At 39.7% G+C, this 16,323-nt stretch overlaps 1 non-coding gene across 1 annotated transcript; it reads right to left on the reverse strand.

The window, feature by feature from the left end:
- Window positions 1-1,336: 1,336 nt before the first annotated feature.
- On the reverse strand, window positions 1,337-1,455 carry LOC145401823 (5S ribosomal RNA). The gene has a single exon (XR_013897666.1). It is a non-coding gene; the product is annotated as a 5S ribosomal RNA (ribosomal RNA).
- Window positions 1,456-16,323: the final 14,868 nt, after the last annotated feature.

The following is a 16,323-nucleotide window of genomic DNA, read 5'->3' on the forward strand; positions in this document are numbered from 1 at the left end:
AATTGCTTAACTTTCGTATTTTTAAATCTGAAATTGACCAATCTTGGTGGAAGGGTTGAAGATTAAGAATGGGTGAAGTTATTAATTAGTCAAAGGTAAAGATCAAAGAACATAGTAAATTGGGGGGGGGGGGTCTCAAAACCTGACTATTCAAATTGGATTAAACTTTATTTTTCAAGTTAGCCTAGGATTGTGTGATTCTTTTGGAGTAACAACAACCCAGACATCAAGGTCACAGACCATGGTGAACAAAAACACTTTTGAATCTGTTTAGACCAAATACAGCTGAGTGTCTCACAAGGATGAAGTATTTCAAGTTTGAGAGCAGTTTAGTCAAGGGTCAAGGACACTTGGCAGAGTCAAAGGTTCCGCCATATTACAAGTCAGATCTGAACCTCTTCGGACACGAAGGCGATTGTTAGCGTGAATGTTGATTGGGACAGTGGAAGTGGTATTACAAATGAGGCACTGAGTTCATTACTGGGCTAAGCGCCAAAAGTACAAAACACCAGAAAATGAGTTTACAGTCTGACAACTTCAAAACTTTGATATCTCAGTAATTGCTTGTTATTTTGATGTGTGTGTGTTTTTTTAAATGTAGCTTATGGTATTTTCTTTATTGCAATAACCTCTGTTTTGCTCTATCTGTCATTAATCATGATGATATCGTGTGAAGAAGTAAAATTTTGCCTCCCACTGCTGGACAGATCAGCCAAGGAAATATTTTTATCCTACTAATAACTACAGCAATACATCATAAGATGTCAATAATATATTAGCATAATGTCCCAGGAGTGACATACTGTGGAATAATGTCAAAGTTCTATGACATAAGTATTATTATTTTCACAATAATAGCAGTTGAAAGGTCGGAAACTTTGTGTGTGTTTTTCTCGGAGTTTTTAACCACCATTAAAGACGAACCATATCACAAACATCAAGAAAAACATAATAAATTATTATATTGCTAATAATAATATAAAAGTAAGACAGCATTCAATGTAAGAGGACATTATTAGAAATCCCCTGTAACTTGTATGATAAAAAAAAAAAAAATGAACCTGTAACCTGAATTAAAGAAAAAAAAAAACACTGCCATGAGTACCAGTAACTTCACAAACACAATGGCAATAATAATAATAGTAATAATGGTTAAAAAATAATATAATAATAATGGTTAAAAAATAATATAATAATAATGGTTAAAAAATAATATAATAATTCATTCATTCATTGCCAGACGCCATGTATCCCAGACGGGGTGGCCAAGGGCTTAGAGTTAATTGTTTTACAGGGAGGGGCACTAATCCTCCACCAACCCCATTTGACGTAGGGATGCCAACAGCATCTGGTGTTCCCAGGCGGTCACCCATCCAAGTACTAACCAGACCCAACGTTGCTTAACTTCGCTGATCGAACGGGAAGCGGTGTACTCAACGTGGTATGGCCGTTGGCAATATAATAATAATAATAATAATAATAATAATAATGAGAAAGCAGCAAGTTACTATGCACCACAGCTGCTGGTGGGAGTAGTGTCAGGTGTCAGCTTATTGGCTAGCTGCAGTGCAACCCGACCATCTGATTGGCTAGCTTCAAGGGGGGTAAGGAAAGGGGCTGGGATATTGCCTTGTAATGCTCTCACATTCGCTTCAGCACCACGGGGAGTCGACATAAGGAACATAGGAAAGGCTGAACTCATAGGAAAAGCGACCATACAGCTGGCAGAATTCTGGACCCAGTTGTCCGCCTTGAGCACTAGTGTGGAACCAGACTGTTTTTTTTGCTGCGTGGCACGACGGCGCAACACACGTCTACTTAACCAGGATTTTGACGCCTTTGTAGGTTGTTTCTGAACACTTTTTTACTTTCAACTTATAGAGTGATGGTTTAGCTACTTGTTGGTGCATGCAGGTGCTTGGCGGCCATTTTGGTGCTTAACCCGGTAATGAACTCAGCACCTCAAATCATCCCACCACACATCAAAACACGCGCTCTTCCGACGATCTGTTGTGTACCAACCTATGCAAGATAATACTGAATATGGAGATTTGCCTTCATATCGATATATACATGTAATAATATTTTGTCACTTCGTTATTACTACCAGCATAAATAGGAAGATGCAGGCAAAGAAGAAAATGGATAGACACAGGGATGAAGAAAGCATTCGGGAGAATAAGGAGATGAGGAACATAGCCAAGAAAGAGGTTGCTAAGGCAAAAGAAAAAGCATACCAGAAGCTGTACAAGAAGGTGAGTAGTAGAGAAGGGGAAGAAGACCTGTACCGATTAGCGAGGCAGAAAGACAGAGCTGGGCGGGATGTGCAGCATGTTAGAATGATAATGGATGCAGATGGCAATGTACTGACAAGTGAGGAGAGTGTACTAAGAAGGTGGAAGGAGTATTTCGAGGAGTTGATGAATATAGAAAATATGAAAGAGGGAAGGCTGGAAGAGTTGGAGGTAGCGAGTCAGGAAGTGTAAGAGATCAGCAGAGAGGAATTGAGGAATGCCATGAAGAGGATGAAGGATGGCAAGGCAGTGGGCTCAGATCGTATACCAATGGAAGCATGGAGGAGCTTAGGAGAGATGGCTGTGATGTGGTTTACCAGATTGTTTTAAAAAATCCTGGAGGGTGAGAGGTTGCCAGAGGAGTGGAGAAAAAATATTCTAGTTCTGATTTTCAAGAACAAGGGTGATGTGCAGTGCTGCAGCAACTGCAGAGGTATAAAGCTGATCAGCCATGCCATGAAGATATGGGAACGAGTGGTGGAAGCTAGGCTGCGAAGAGAAGTGAGGATCTGTGAGGAGCAATTTGGTTTCATGCCAGGGAGAAGCACTATATATATATATATATATATATATATATATTCTGTGTTTGTACGTGTGTGTGTGTGTGTGTGTGTGTGTGTCCTCCCAAGGCAACAGAAAGGCAACTATAACTCTTTCGACTTTGTCTGAGGAATAATAGACAATATTTCCTTTTATGACTACAGCTTATGCAAACGTTACCAAAGTTATGCAAAAAAACTTGTCAGAAATATAGTGAAAATTTAATATCTTTAATTCTGTGACAAACAGTCCTCATTAAAAGTTAGAGATGTTCCAGTAATATCTTAAAATATTTCCTCTATACTTACTATAAATCTGTATGAGTATGACAAACCTGCAGTCCATATAACAATGAAATTTTGAGAGGCAATTTTTCTTTACCGTGAAATTGACAGGAAAAAAAATGTTTCATAACCAGGATTTACTGATACACTCTCTTTCTTGCGAGACTGTTCTTAATCTAAATCACCCCCTGGGCATTGCTGGTAGGCTGCTACTGTTGTTCATGGAAGTGTTCGCTAACTACCATGGATCAACTGGAAAACTATGAATTCACTTACAATTTGCAACTTAAACCTTTGTCTGGGTACAGCTAGCAGTGCCATACAACTGGGGACTTGGATGTAAAGCTGATTGTTGCTGGTCACGTTCGTGGGGAAGGTTGCTGTAATGACTCTCGTGCAGATGATATAGGCATTATTCTATGCCTCTGTCACTCATCGGCGTATCATGTCATAAAAAATAAGTTAGTTTATAACTTGACCAGTTTCTTTTTCGTGATAATATGCGAATTGTAATAGAGATGACTGGAACTGTGTGTTGACTTCATAGTTCTGTATGTTGTTCAAAAGGAAGAAATGCGCTTATATACTGGCCTTATTCTGTTATGAAAAGATGGAGGTGCTGTCGAGGGACGCCTTCACGTGGTGACACTGTTATGAGTCCATATTATATTTACAAATCATAATAGATAGATAGATAGACAGCTCTATGCGAGCCTGGGAATGGGAAATGATCTTGCAAGTTAAACTGAGGAAAAGCTGATGACAGATTAGGAAGTAGCAATGTCAGGAGATGATGCAGGTAGTTTGTCAGCGAAATACCAGGAGAATAAAGCCTAGTGACATACACACATACTCACACACAGGTTTCTGGAACTTTCCAACCACAGTGTAACACACGTGACACGACCCCTGTTTCACCAGAATTTAGGAAAGAGAGCTCAGAAGGAGACAGGCCATAGAACAGGCAGGTAGTAGGGAGAAGGAGCCTAGCAACATGGGCGAGAGGAGAGAGAGAGAGAGAGAGAGAGAGAGCGAGACAAGGAGGTAGCTAGCGGGACTCTACTTTCTACTTCACTCATGTGAGAGACTTTGTTAATATTTCCAAAACAAATAAAAATAGTCCCATACTATTCTTTACCTCTCCTGTCATTGCATGACAAAAGGGAACCAAGATTATCTACTTACAAACAACTCAATTATAACAACCGCTGGTCTACAAGTTCAATATATATATAACTTCTCTACAAGTAACTACAAAGTCCTTTTTTGTGACATTTGGTGGTCAGTGAATTTCTACAAAAGCAGGCGACACTCTACAAGATTAGCTTCAGTTCTACAATGAATTCCTACAAAATACAAGCCCACGAGTGTACAATTGATTCTTCATTATGAAGAGTGAAAACAAAACAAAAAATACCTCTCACAACCAACAACTCACAACCAGCTCCTGAAAGAATTCTCTCCAACCCCTCCTCTATCTCCACGATCATCGTGCTGATTTAGCAGTGATCACACAACGTCTTGCCAGTAGTTTAACAATATATTGATACAAACAATCGTGCAATTTCTATGACGAACCAACGAACTACAACCATCTACAATCAACTACAAGTAACAACTCCACGAGTCGTCTGTATAATCTGCACGCACCTACAAGTAATGACAGTCTTCATCCTACAACGAGTAAATCACAAGAAAAAAGGACCGAGAATATATCAAGAAAGAAAAAACAAAACAAACGAATGAAGAGTGAGATACGACTCACAACTCACAACCACCAGACCTCACCCTCCTCTCTCTGCTACATCCACCCAACCTCCACCGCTGACGCAGGAGTGAAGAGGTCAAGACGACGAAGCAACTACCAAGCCCATATTCACAACTCATCTTACTCACTCATCTTCACTCAAGTTACTCATCGCTACTCGTTTACTCACCACAGCTACCAGTGTGGGAAGTCGACGTCACCATACGTGTGCTGAGACGCCGACAAGCCGTGTGTCTGACACCCCACAACACGTCAATCAACCCGTGAAGAACAACGCTATCACCACGTGCAACACCACTCACACCATTTCCACCACGGTAAAAATTAGTGAGTTACATAGTTACTTCATTCATACGATACACAGTGATAGACAACACATTTTGCACAAACATATAAAACGTGCTGTATAGTTACAACTTAAATACATATACCTACTTCAGTTATCATCATAATTCAATCATTAAATACTTGCACCAGCAATAAATATTCTACACTGTATATATTCATTCATTTATTATAGCATTTATTTACTACCAACGAGTGTTACCACTTATACCTACATAAAATACGTGTTTCATACATACAGCTATACATTATTATATCTACAAAGTGATAAAGAAAATATACCATCACAGTTACTCAGTGAGCGATTAAAAGAACTGTATTAAACATTTATTAATTAAAGCTACCTTGTGGAAACAGATAAATTAAGTTACAAGGAAGACCAGAAAAAAAAAATGGCCAACACAAATGACGTTAGCAAGAATGAACATCTTCCACACAGTCGTGACGACAAAGATTTCCACACAGTGCTGACACATATATTGCCCACGATAGGTGCAAGTGAAGAACAAGTCAGTGTATATAGTTAATACTGTATATAGTGTATATATATTTTTTATATAAAAAAACAAAATATGGGGCTATATAATATCATTTTCAGTAATATCTGTGCAATATAAACTAAACCTTAAAAAAGGATCCTAAGGAAATTAGCCAGCAATTGTGCAACATCGAACAACACCGAAAAAGCGTAGACAAACGAAGAAAAACAACCTATAGAGAATCAATACATACAAAAAAAAAAAAACGAAAAAAAAATACAGTAAGATCACATAACAAACAAATGGAAATAAGCGTAAGTGTTACTACAAATCCCAAAATACCACATAAACTTCTATAAGTGAAACAAAAAGCAAATTGTTGTCTCCACGAGCCAGTGGCATGGCACATCATATCATCGACCGCAGCATGACCGGATTCAATGTCAGGACTGCAATTATTACAATTATGTTACTACAAACGATAAGTAACAATTATGTAACGACAAACGATTCCATTATGTTACACTTGCTACAATTATGTAACTACAAACGATATGTAACAATTATGTAACGACAAACGATTGCATTATGTTACACTTGCTACAATTATGTAATTACAAACAATATGTAACAATTATGTAACAGTTGCATTAACAAGATGTAACTTTTATGTAACTTTAACTACAATTATGTAACTACAAACAATATGTAACAATTATGTAACAGTTGCATTAACAAGATGTAACTTTTATGTAACTTTAACTACAATTATGTAGCTACAAACAATATGTAACAATTATGTAACAGTTGCATTAACAAGATGTAACTTTTATGTAACTTTAACTACAATTATGTAACTACAAGCAATATGTAACAATTATGTAACTGTTGCATTAACAAGATGTAACTTTTATGTAACCTTAACTACAATTATAAGGCCCACACAATTATGTAACAGTTGCATTAACAAAATGTAACTACAATTATAAGGCCAACACAATTATGCATTACCACAATATTATGTAACAATTCATAAATTATTACAATTATGTATTACCACAATATTACTACAATATTATGTAAAGTCATACCATTATACCACAATTCTGTATTACCAGAATCATCTTACAAGTTAGGTGAAATATTAGACATTACTAAAAGGATAACTCAATATGTAGTGTGTAACCTAGCAGGTATTGCCATTGCACAATTATATGCGTACGTCTGTTGTACATGCACGTCTTACAAAGTGTCATACAACAACCATTGCATTTGTTCAATTATGTATACAACTTGTTTAAAATGTAATATCTTGATCATTGCAATTTACTATGAATATTATATGTATAAAATATTATAATCAATATTATATACTAATAGATTAGCATATGTCAATGATAATTGCTGTCGGAGGACCTTCAGTGGCGTGGGCCAAGCAATGTTATGAGTCCATATTATATTTACAAATCATAATAGATAGATAGATAAATAGACAGATAGACAGCTCTATGCGAGCCTGGGAATGGGAAATGATCTTGCAAGTTAAACTGAGGAAAAGCTGACGACAGATTAGGAAGTAGCAATGTCAGGAGATGATGTAGGTAGTTTGTCAGCGAAATAGCAGGTGAACAAAGCCTAGTGACATACACACATACTCACACACAGGTTTCTGGAACTTTCCAACCACAGTGTAACACACGTGACACGACCCCTGTTTCACCAGAATTTAGGAAAGAGAGCTCAGAAGGAGATAGGCCATAGAACAGGCAGGTAGTAGGGAGAAGGAGCCTAGCAACATGGGCGAGAGGAGAGAGAGAGAGAGAGAGAGAGAGAGAGAGAGAGAGAGAGAGAGAGAGAGATAGCGGGACTCTACTTTATACTTCACTCGTGTGAGAGACTTTGTTAATATTTCCAAAACAAATAAAAATAGTCCCATACTATTCTTTACCTCTCCTGTCATTGCATGACAAAAGGGAACCAAGATTATCTACTTACAAACAACTCAATTATAACAACCGCTCGTCTACAAGTTCAATATATATATAACTTCTCTACAAGTAACTACAAAGTCCTTTTTTGTGACAACACCGATATAGCCAGGTGGCTCAACTGCCTAATTACACCAACGGCTCTCAACTACTTTCTTAGCCTCAGAATGGAGGATGGTGGACTGCAAGAGAAACGCAAACTAAGCCTACAGCCTACCGAATTCACGTTTCAAATTAGACTAGGATCAAACCGACAAGATGGAGTATTTTAGGCCAGACTTTGAACAGGAGTAATATTCATCCAACGCTCGCGAAGTATCTCTCAGAAACAACTATCACAGCTACGAGGATATAATGACAAGACTATGACCTCCATACATAACTTACTTGGATATTTTCTTCACAGTACATAATTTAGGGATGAACTGTGATGAACCTGATAACAAATAAATATATGTGAAGAGACTCAGTGTCGTTTATTTTCAAGACCAGTTATATCTTTCAGTACGAAGACGTCATATTTTGTTGTAATCTTTGCTACTTCCATACGATATTAATCAACTTCTAAAGGATTTCATCACAAAACACACACACACACACACACACACACACACACACACGTGCGTAAGTAATCCCCCCCCTCGAAAAAATAAAATAATTGAAGGCCGGTCGACGAGAAGGGCAGACAGGCCTCCACAATGACTTTACACTAGTTAGTGATGGGATAAAGTCAGCATTAAATTTTGGAGCACGCTGTTAAACCATAGAAGGAGGCATTCTAGGTAAAATAGTCACGTCATAAATTCCCTCTCCCCCAGTGTACAACCAATCTTATTAATGGTTGTGTTACTTGGCCTTCAAGGTCAACAAATGCCAAAAAAAAAAAAAAAAAAGGCTTATTCTAAATTTGATTTTCTTAAAAGTCATGAAAGAGTTATAATTCGAGGACAAGGTATAAAACAAAAAAATGTTCCTTGCCTCCCAGAATTGTATGATGAACATTATTAGATTTGACATTCAAGGTCAAAAATTAGTCATAATAATGTTAAGTTTGGCTATAGCGAAAAATTTACGTCGAGAGGTTGTGTCAAATGCAAATGTTCCGACAGTGGCCATCATCTTTATTGATACGAATCAAGCGTTTAACAATCTTTTGTGTGATCAGAGAAAAAAACAAAAATTGTTTACGATGTGCTAAGGTGGTACAACATCAATTTCTACTGCCTGGCCATCAACAAATAAGCCTATAATCATGAAGTGAATCACTGGATTTTTTTTCATAAAATTTTCTAAGTAAGTACTAAGTAGGTTACTACTCCATATAGGGGACAGTTTAATTAGCAACTTTTTAAATTTTGAGAGCTACGAGTAGAATAGGAGTAGTGATGCGAGAGCTGTAAAGCCTCCAGGATCCACTCTTGGAACGTGTGGGCCCTGATACTGGTAAAATAATATTCTATTAAGTCTTCTCGCTCCTTTATGCAAATGTTTGCGCCACCCTTTTGACGGTAACTCCCCCAGGTTTACCCCTTTCTACGATTATCTCTTATCTTGTATTATTATCACTTACTGACGATTTTATTCTATTCCTGAACGATGGTTTCGTGCTCAAGAAGTTCATCAGGACCATATCAAGGTGCTCAAGTTAAGAGAAAAACTGTCTTAAGCTTCTTGGCATTTCTTGGAGGTAGCTAGTATAAAATATAGGAGATGCCTTTAGCCTAAGTTGGTTAAGAATCACAGCTCCTTCGGTGTAAGCCATCTCTCCTAAGCCTTGTTACAGTGTATATCACCATGAGACTGAAATATAAATAAAAATTAGTAAATATATAGGCTAAATAAATAATTAAATATTCATCCGTGAACAAAATTACTCTAGAGAACATATATAGTGTTCTGTGGTATGCTCAAATAAGCAAATACATATATGATTTAATTTGTACATGTATTGTTCGTTAAGATGAATGTACAATCTCTCTCTCTCTCTCTCTCTCTCTCTCTCTCTCTCTCTCTCTCTCTCTCTCTCTCTCTCTCTCTCTCTTGCAAACAAACTCGCATTATCGAAGTAGGAAACTGTCCAATCAGAGTTGCTGTGTGCGTGACGTAATGAAGGGGGCGGCTCTCTCGCCCCAGCTACTGTACGTATATATATTTATGCAGGTCATGGCCACTCCACGGACACCAGCCGTTTCCTGAGGACATTTCTACGCTGTAAGTCCATGGTTCGTTTTCTCATCAATTTCACTCCGAATATATCTTTCGTACTTCATCCCTGCTGTCTAAACTTTTTTTTTTTTTTTTTTTCAGTTAAGAGAGACATACCAAACTGGATGGGGTAGGGTGAGCCTTCTTTAACTGGGTTTCACTATGCTGGAAAACTCGCATTGTAGTAGAAAGACGGATATGTATGAAGGCATAGTGATTCCGAAAGTGCTGTATGGCTGTGAGGCGTGAACACTAATCGGTAGGATCCAGAAAAGGTTTTATGTGCTGCAAATGAGGTGCTTAAGGTTTCAGGTGTGGTGTTAGATGGTTTGACAGTGAGAAAAATGACACTGCAAGTTAGAATGTAAAAGCAAACTTGACAGAAGGGAAAGAGCAGAGTCGGGTTTGTGAAAGTGGTACCGTCATACTAGAAAAAATGGATGAAGAGACAGTGATAGAGAAACATTACGTACCGGTGCAGTATAAAACCTGGAGGGAGAGAGAGGAAGAGGGAGCCTTCGTGCTTTACTATCCTTATCCTTCAGCATGTTGAGTTAGATCTTGTAGCCATAGTCTACTCTCTTACAAACAGCCTCGAAAGGACCATAAGGCCTGTTGCTGTTTTTTTCTTTTTATGTGGGGAAGAAAGAACCAAAGGCAATGAGCCCGCAAAACTGTTCCTTCCAAGAGAAAAACAAAATACAAGAGAGAGACAAATTTAAGATCCATTCATTTCGAGATGCCTTGACACACTGCGTTTGAAAGACTGGAGATCATAGGAAGTAGGAAATACAGACAGAGGGAGAAAGTTCCAGAGTTGACCTGTTTGCTTTCCTTTGTACTCCTTTGTACTCCTAGGAGAAGGTGGAAAGATAGAGCAAGACATACCGTTATTTACTTGCCTGGACGGTGTCCGACGAGGTATTGTTTTTGTTCGAATTAGTTTGTTTGTTTGTTAGCATCATTACGGAAAAACGGCTGAATAAAATTACATGAAACCTTCAGGATATGTGGGCACTGGTCCCCAAAGAAAGTGATTACATTCTGGAGGTAATCGAGTGAACCTGAAAGGTCAAACTCATGGTCATGGATTTTCAAAGGGCTATAACTTGAAAACTGTTGACAATAGAGATGTTTAGTATTAGACACATAGAGGAACGCGTAATTTGGGTTTTTATTTGGCACCAAGACCTGTGACCTTGAATGAACCTTAAAGGTCAATCTGAAGGTCACAGATATTCAGCAGGCTATAACTCGAAACTGGTTGAAGATATTTACTATTATCGACATATTGGAAGTCCCATATGGGTTCTTCATTGATACCTTGACCTTTGACCGAATGTGACTTTGAAAGGTCAAACTCAAGGTCTCAGATATTCAGGGTGCTATTACTCGAAACTCGTTGAAGATTGAGACAATTACTATTACCAAGATATATGTAGTCTCATATGGGCTTCCATTAGGCAGCATGACTTTTGACCTTGAGTGACCGTGAAAGGTCAGAAGCAAGATCACGGATTTTCAGAGGGTGTAACTTGAAAACATTTGCGCCATTACCCTAGACTTTAACCCATTAACTCCCAGGGTTCCCGTGTGAGGGATTTTGTTGTAAGGGTACTAAGTGTACTGCCCTCCGCCTATCGGTTTATAGTCGCAAAGCTCATAGGTCCCTACCCCTGGGTTTCCTCTTTTATTATCTTTTAAAAATGCCCAGTTCCGTCCTATATTGAGGCCGCTGGCCACAATGCATTGTGTACTGACACAAAATGGCAGAAACTAGCAAGTGTTTAACAGCAATAAAATAACTGCTGTCGGGCGAGGTTTGTTGTGTCTGGCACCACTTGTTTAACAGAGGTTTGAACATTCAGAAGGGTAACTGATGCAAACTGAATAATGTATAGCAAATAAAAATGAAGTGGTTTGTGATGCGATAACAAGCTGTCAATGATCTGTAATACAGGGAGTGAAGACACTCAGATAAACCGTAATTAGCAGGCAGGGTTGATGATGGGCAGAAACTGTTTTGGTATCGACCATCATATTCACTCACTGAATGTGTGTGAATGGGATTTACTTGTCTTGTTTTCGACCGCCACTCCGAAGGAGCAATTAGTGAACATATATTTTTAAAGAGTAGCATGACGCAGAGTGGTGAAAGAGACTTCCTACCACCTCCGCCTGGAGATTTAGTTAATTCTGGTGATCACCTGGTGCTCATCTGATTCTGGTGATTTAGTTAATGTCATATCTAAGCCCTGAAGTTCGAATAGCTTCTCCTTGGCAAGATAATATGATGGTACCAAAAGTAAAAAAAAAAAAAAAAAGAGGGGGAGAGGGGGGGTTCATGTAATGTACAACAGTGTCGTCGGCTTAGGAGCTTTCTCCCACTTCTGTCTGTCTTAGTGAAACAGGTTACCACGGACAGAGTTCTCGTTGACTCTGGAGGTTCTCGTACTGATATACTGAGCATATACTGATCTGTTCAGCTCTGCATCCATGCCTCCACCATTAGGGCAGGCACGCATCACCCATCTAGGTCCACACTCAACTGATTTCTATGCAGCTGTTATTCAGAGAGTTAACCAGTATGCCAGGTATTTCATGTATGCAATTGTCTTTGATCTGTTTTTTTTTTTTTTCTTTTTTTTTCTCCCGTGCCAATAATTTCAAACTGTTAAATGCAGTATACATATGCGTCTCAAAATTTACGAGTCCTGAATCTGAATTCCCAACCTCATTTGGGAATGGCAAGTTTTGCTAAATCTTAGGATCATTCTTTTCTGCATAAGAAAATACTCTACCTTATCATCATCTACAATATAGGGAATATTATCTAAATATTCCCATACTGCATCAATAACACACATGAGGATAATAACGTTTTCAGTTTGATGATTTCTTAATTGTCTTATTCTTGGTATATACAAACGATTTTTATCTAGCTGAGGATAGACTTATCATAATGAACGAGGTTAATATGCAGCCTGTATCCAACTCCCTCACTTTAAAAAGTCTCTGCTAAGCTAAAAGGAAAAAAAAATGTTGCTCAGGATCAGCAAGGCTATTCGTTCAGGAGGTTATAGATAATAATATTGTCCTAAATCCTCTTCTTCTTCAGATATTTAACTTATGTTCAGTCACTCCTTCAATACAATCGTTATTGTATTCTATCTACCATTACATGATTTATTTTTTCTGGTGGGGCAACTCAGATTTAGGGAGTGAGATCTTTGCACACATTATTTATTACCATCATTATCCATTATCACATCATTATTATCATCACCGCCATCATCGCCCATTGTCACCGTTATCATTATCATGGCTATCGTCATCACCATTATCCAGCATCACCCATCATGATCATCATCCTCATTATTTTCACCACCACCACCATTATCATCATCTTTTACCAATATCATTTTCACAATATCTGCCACCATCACCAACACTATCATCCTCATTACCATCATCAAAGAAAAAGAAGATGGGTTTATATCAACAGAACCGTGGTTGATTAGTGGACCAGTGATCGAAAGGACGCAAGATCGATCCTCGCTTGTGGCAAAGTACAGTTCGGGAATTTAAATTTCGCTAAATGTTAGTAACCCATTGACTTTGATGCCAAGTTTTTCACTTTAATCAGGCTGCCTTCACACGATCTTTTCAGCTTCAGCACTCACTTTACTGATAAGGGTAAAAGCAGCTATATTTTAACCTTCCTGTACATTATATATTGTTTTTGCTGCTGCGAAGGTGATGGACAGGGACGCCTTCACGTGGTGGCACCGATATGAGCGGACGGTGGAACTGCCTGGTTATACGAACGTCCCTCAGTCCCCTCCCTATCCCCCGAAAGTAGGATGGTGGCTGCAAAGGAAGGACTACTTAAGTCTGTAGTCCACTGGGTTCAAGTTCAGATAAGCCTGGGATTACAACGACTACTAAATCCTACCGCCATTTTAGTTTCAGATAGACTGTTGGACGGAAAGGGTTAAAGATATTCTTCAGTTAACCCAGTTTGCCCAAGGATGTCATTCTCATTTTAACCATCCTATTTTCGTATGATTAAATTCGGTTTAGATAGCATTTTTCGAGGTGGAAGTTTGAGATGAAGTGTTCATGAATTTTTTCAGTGTGTGAGACCTTCCTTAAATATAAATCGTCCGGAGGTAACAATGAATATTCTAAACTATTTTGTCATCATAATTTAAAGAGGTTAACCTCCTTATATCGCTTATAGTTTTAATTCTTACTGCCATCAGATGTTTATATTTAAGAGAGCCTTGTATTGAAAGGTTTAGAAACAATTTTCGTTTAATCCGGTCCGTATGATGACGTCTGTATATTATACCGTGTTCTTGCTACGGCTAGAGGTAATTTTATCAGGCTTCTGGGAGACAACTTCCAGTGTAGGCGTTAATGAAGACAATATCTGACCCATTCAGTCGAAAAGTATCCCCTAAGCTGAGAAGTGTTGTTGTAGATTCGTCCACCTTCACAAAGAAGAGAGGACGCGGGCAGATGAAGACCGTCAGACAGTAAGCAAGATGGAGATCAGGGGGAACTACTCCAGGCATTTATACAGCTCCAAGTTGCTCGTCAGTTTGATTCTCTTCATGACGTTGTCGACGAACTTATCAGCGTCAAACTTGCTCCAATCGATGACAATGACGTTGCTAGTAGGAGGAGACACGCTGGATGTATAGTCGCTGGCAAGCTTGGTCGAGGGTGGAGGCAGGTCGAAGCTCTTAAGAACCGGAGGTTGCCTTGTCGTCTTCCCCGCCTTGCTCATTTTAGTTGGAGGTGGTGTAGGTGAAGGAGAAGCATGGTGGTCTGGAGGTCTTCTGTGGCAGGTGGATTGCGGTCGGCAGTGGGTGGCAGTGCCGGGAGGGGAGGGACGTCCGCGCCCTGGTGGGTAGACTGGATGGGAGATGCAACTCTCTCCATGACTGTTGACGGTGGCCATTGAGAGGCGGGAGGAATGTCATAATCAGAGTCCATAGGCAGGGCAGGGGTGATGGTGGTGGAGGAAGCCGTCGCCATGTTAAGGGAAGCATTAAGCTGCAGCTTTTCCGAGATGTTGTGTGGAGGGAGGCTGCAGCTTCAGGGCACGACGCTCCTGAAGAGGGGGTGGCTGTGCACCACGGGCGAAGCTCTGAGGGATGACAAGGCGTGGAAGCCCATTCCGCTAAAAAATCGGAGGGAGAAGAACGAGAAAAGCATCCTTGTCATCGCCACAGAACATCGCCATTGCGATGCACGTGGCGATGATAGTGTCGGTCTCCCCAGTACATCGCTGATTCTTGGGCCGGCGTCCCCGGGTCACAGGGTGCTGCAGTGCATGGGCAAAGCCTTGCACAGCTGCACTCCCCGGCCCAGTGACGTCCTTAGCCTCGGGACTCTTCAGTGACAGGTGGTGATGGAACACAACCGTCTCACCCTCGCCTAACGAGCACTGGAGGCATTGTGAAGTGGGTACAACGATCCCAAGGTGGTGCACGAAGACATCAGCGCCAGTGTCCTGGCGCCAGATGAACCCGTACCCACCCTTCACATTGTACCACTTCACTGTCCCCGTGATGGTCTTGGCTTGTGGGTGCTAACTGCCAATGTTAGCCCCCCATCAATGGGTCGAAGGTTGAGACAAGAGAAGAGGCCATGGCTGGAGAGAGACGTTGACTCCACCACTGCTGGACATTCTCTGAAAGCTGAGAAAACTGTCTGGTGATTAACATCTGTACAATGTCGTCATTTCTATTGTATTACTGTATTGTTACTACCTGACAATGTGAGGCCCTAAGACGCTACTGGTAACGTAACTAAGAAGAAATGTTTTATTATAAAATAATTGTTATGATATTGGTATGAAACAGTCCAGAAAAAAAAGTGATCACACACACACATACACACACACACACACACACACACACACACACACACACACACACACACACACACACACACACACACACAGTCCTGTGCGTATGTAACCCCCTACCTTGAAAAAAGTAAATTAATTGGAGGCCGGCCAATGAGAACCGCCGTCCGGCCACCACAGTACGTTTACGCTAGGACGTGGTGGGAAAAAAAAAAAAAACACTAAATTTGGGAGGATGCTATAAAACCACAGAAGGAGGCATTCTAGGTAAAAAAAAAAAAAAGGAACTTCATAGACTTCCACCCCCAATGTGCAACATAGGGGCATTTGTCTTCTTAGTATAATAGGAAAGGTGTATGGTGGGATGCTTATAGACAGAGTTAGAGAAAGAACAGAGAAATTAGTTGGAGAAGAACAGGTAGGCTTTAGGAAGGGAAGAGGTTGTGTAGATCAGATATTCATTCTTAGATCTTTAGTGGAAAAGTTTCTAGAGAAGGGAAAGAAGTTGTACGCGGCTTTCATGGATTTGGAGAAAGCAT

The sequence above is a fragment of the Coenobita brevimanus genome, chromosome 56 (assembly GCF_032717465.1).
Source record: "Coenobita brevimanus isolate Jiangsu-jjx chromosome 56, ASM3271746v2, whole genome shotgun sequence".
Classification (NCBI taxonomy): Eukaryota; Metazoa; Arthropoda; class Malacostraca; order Decapoda; family Coenobitidae; genus Coenobita; species Coenobita brevimanus.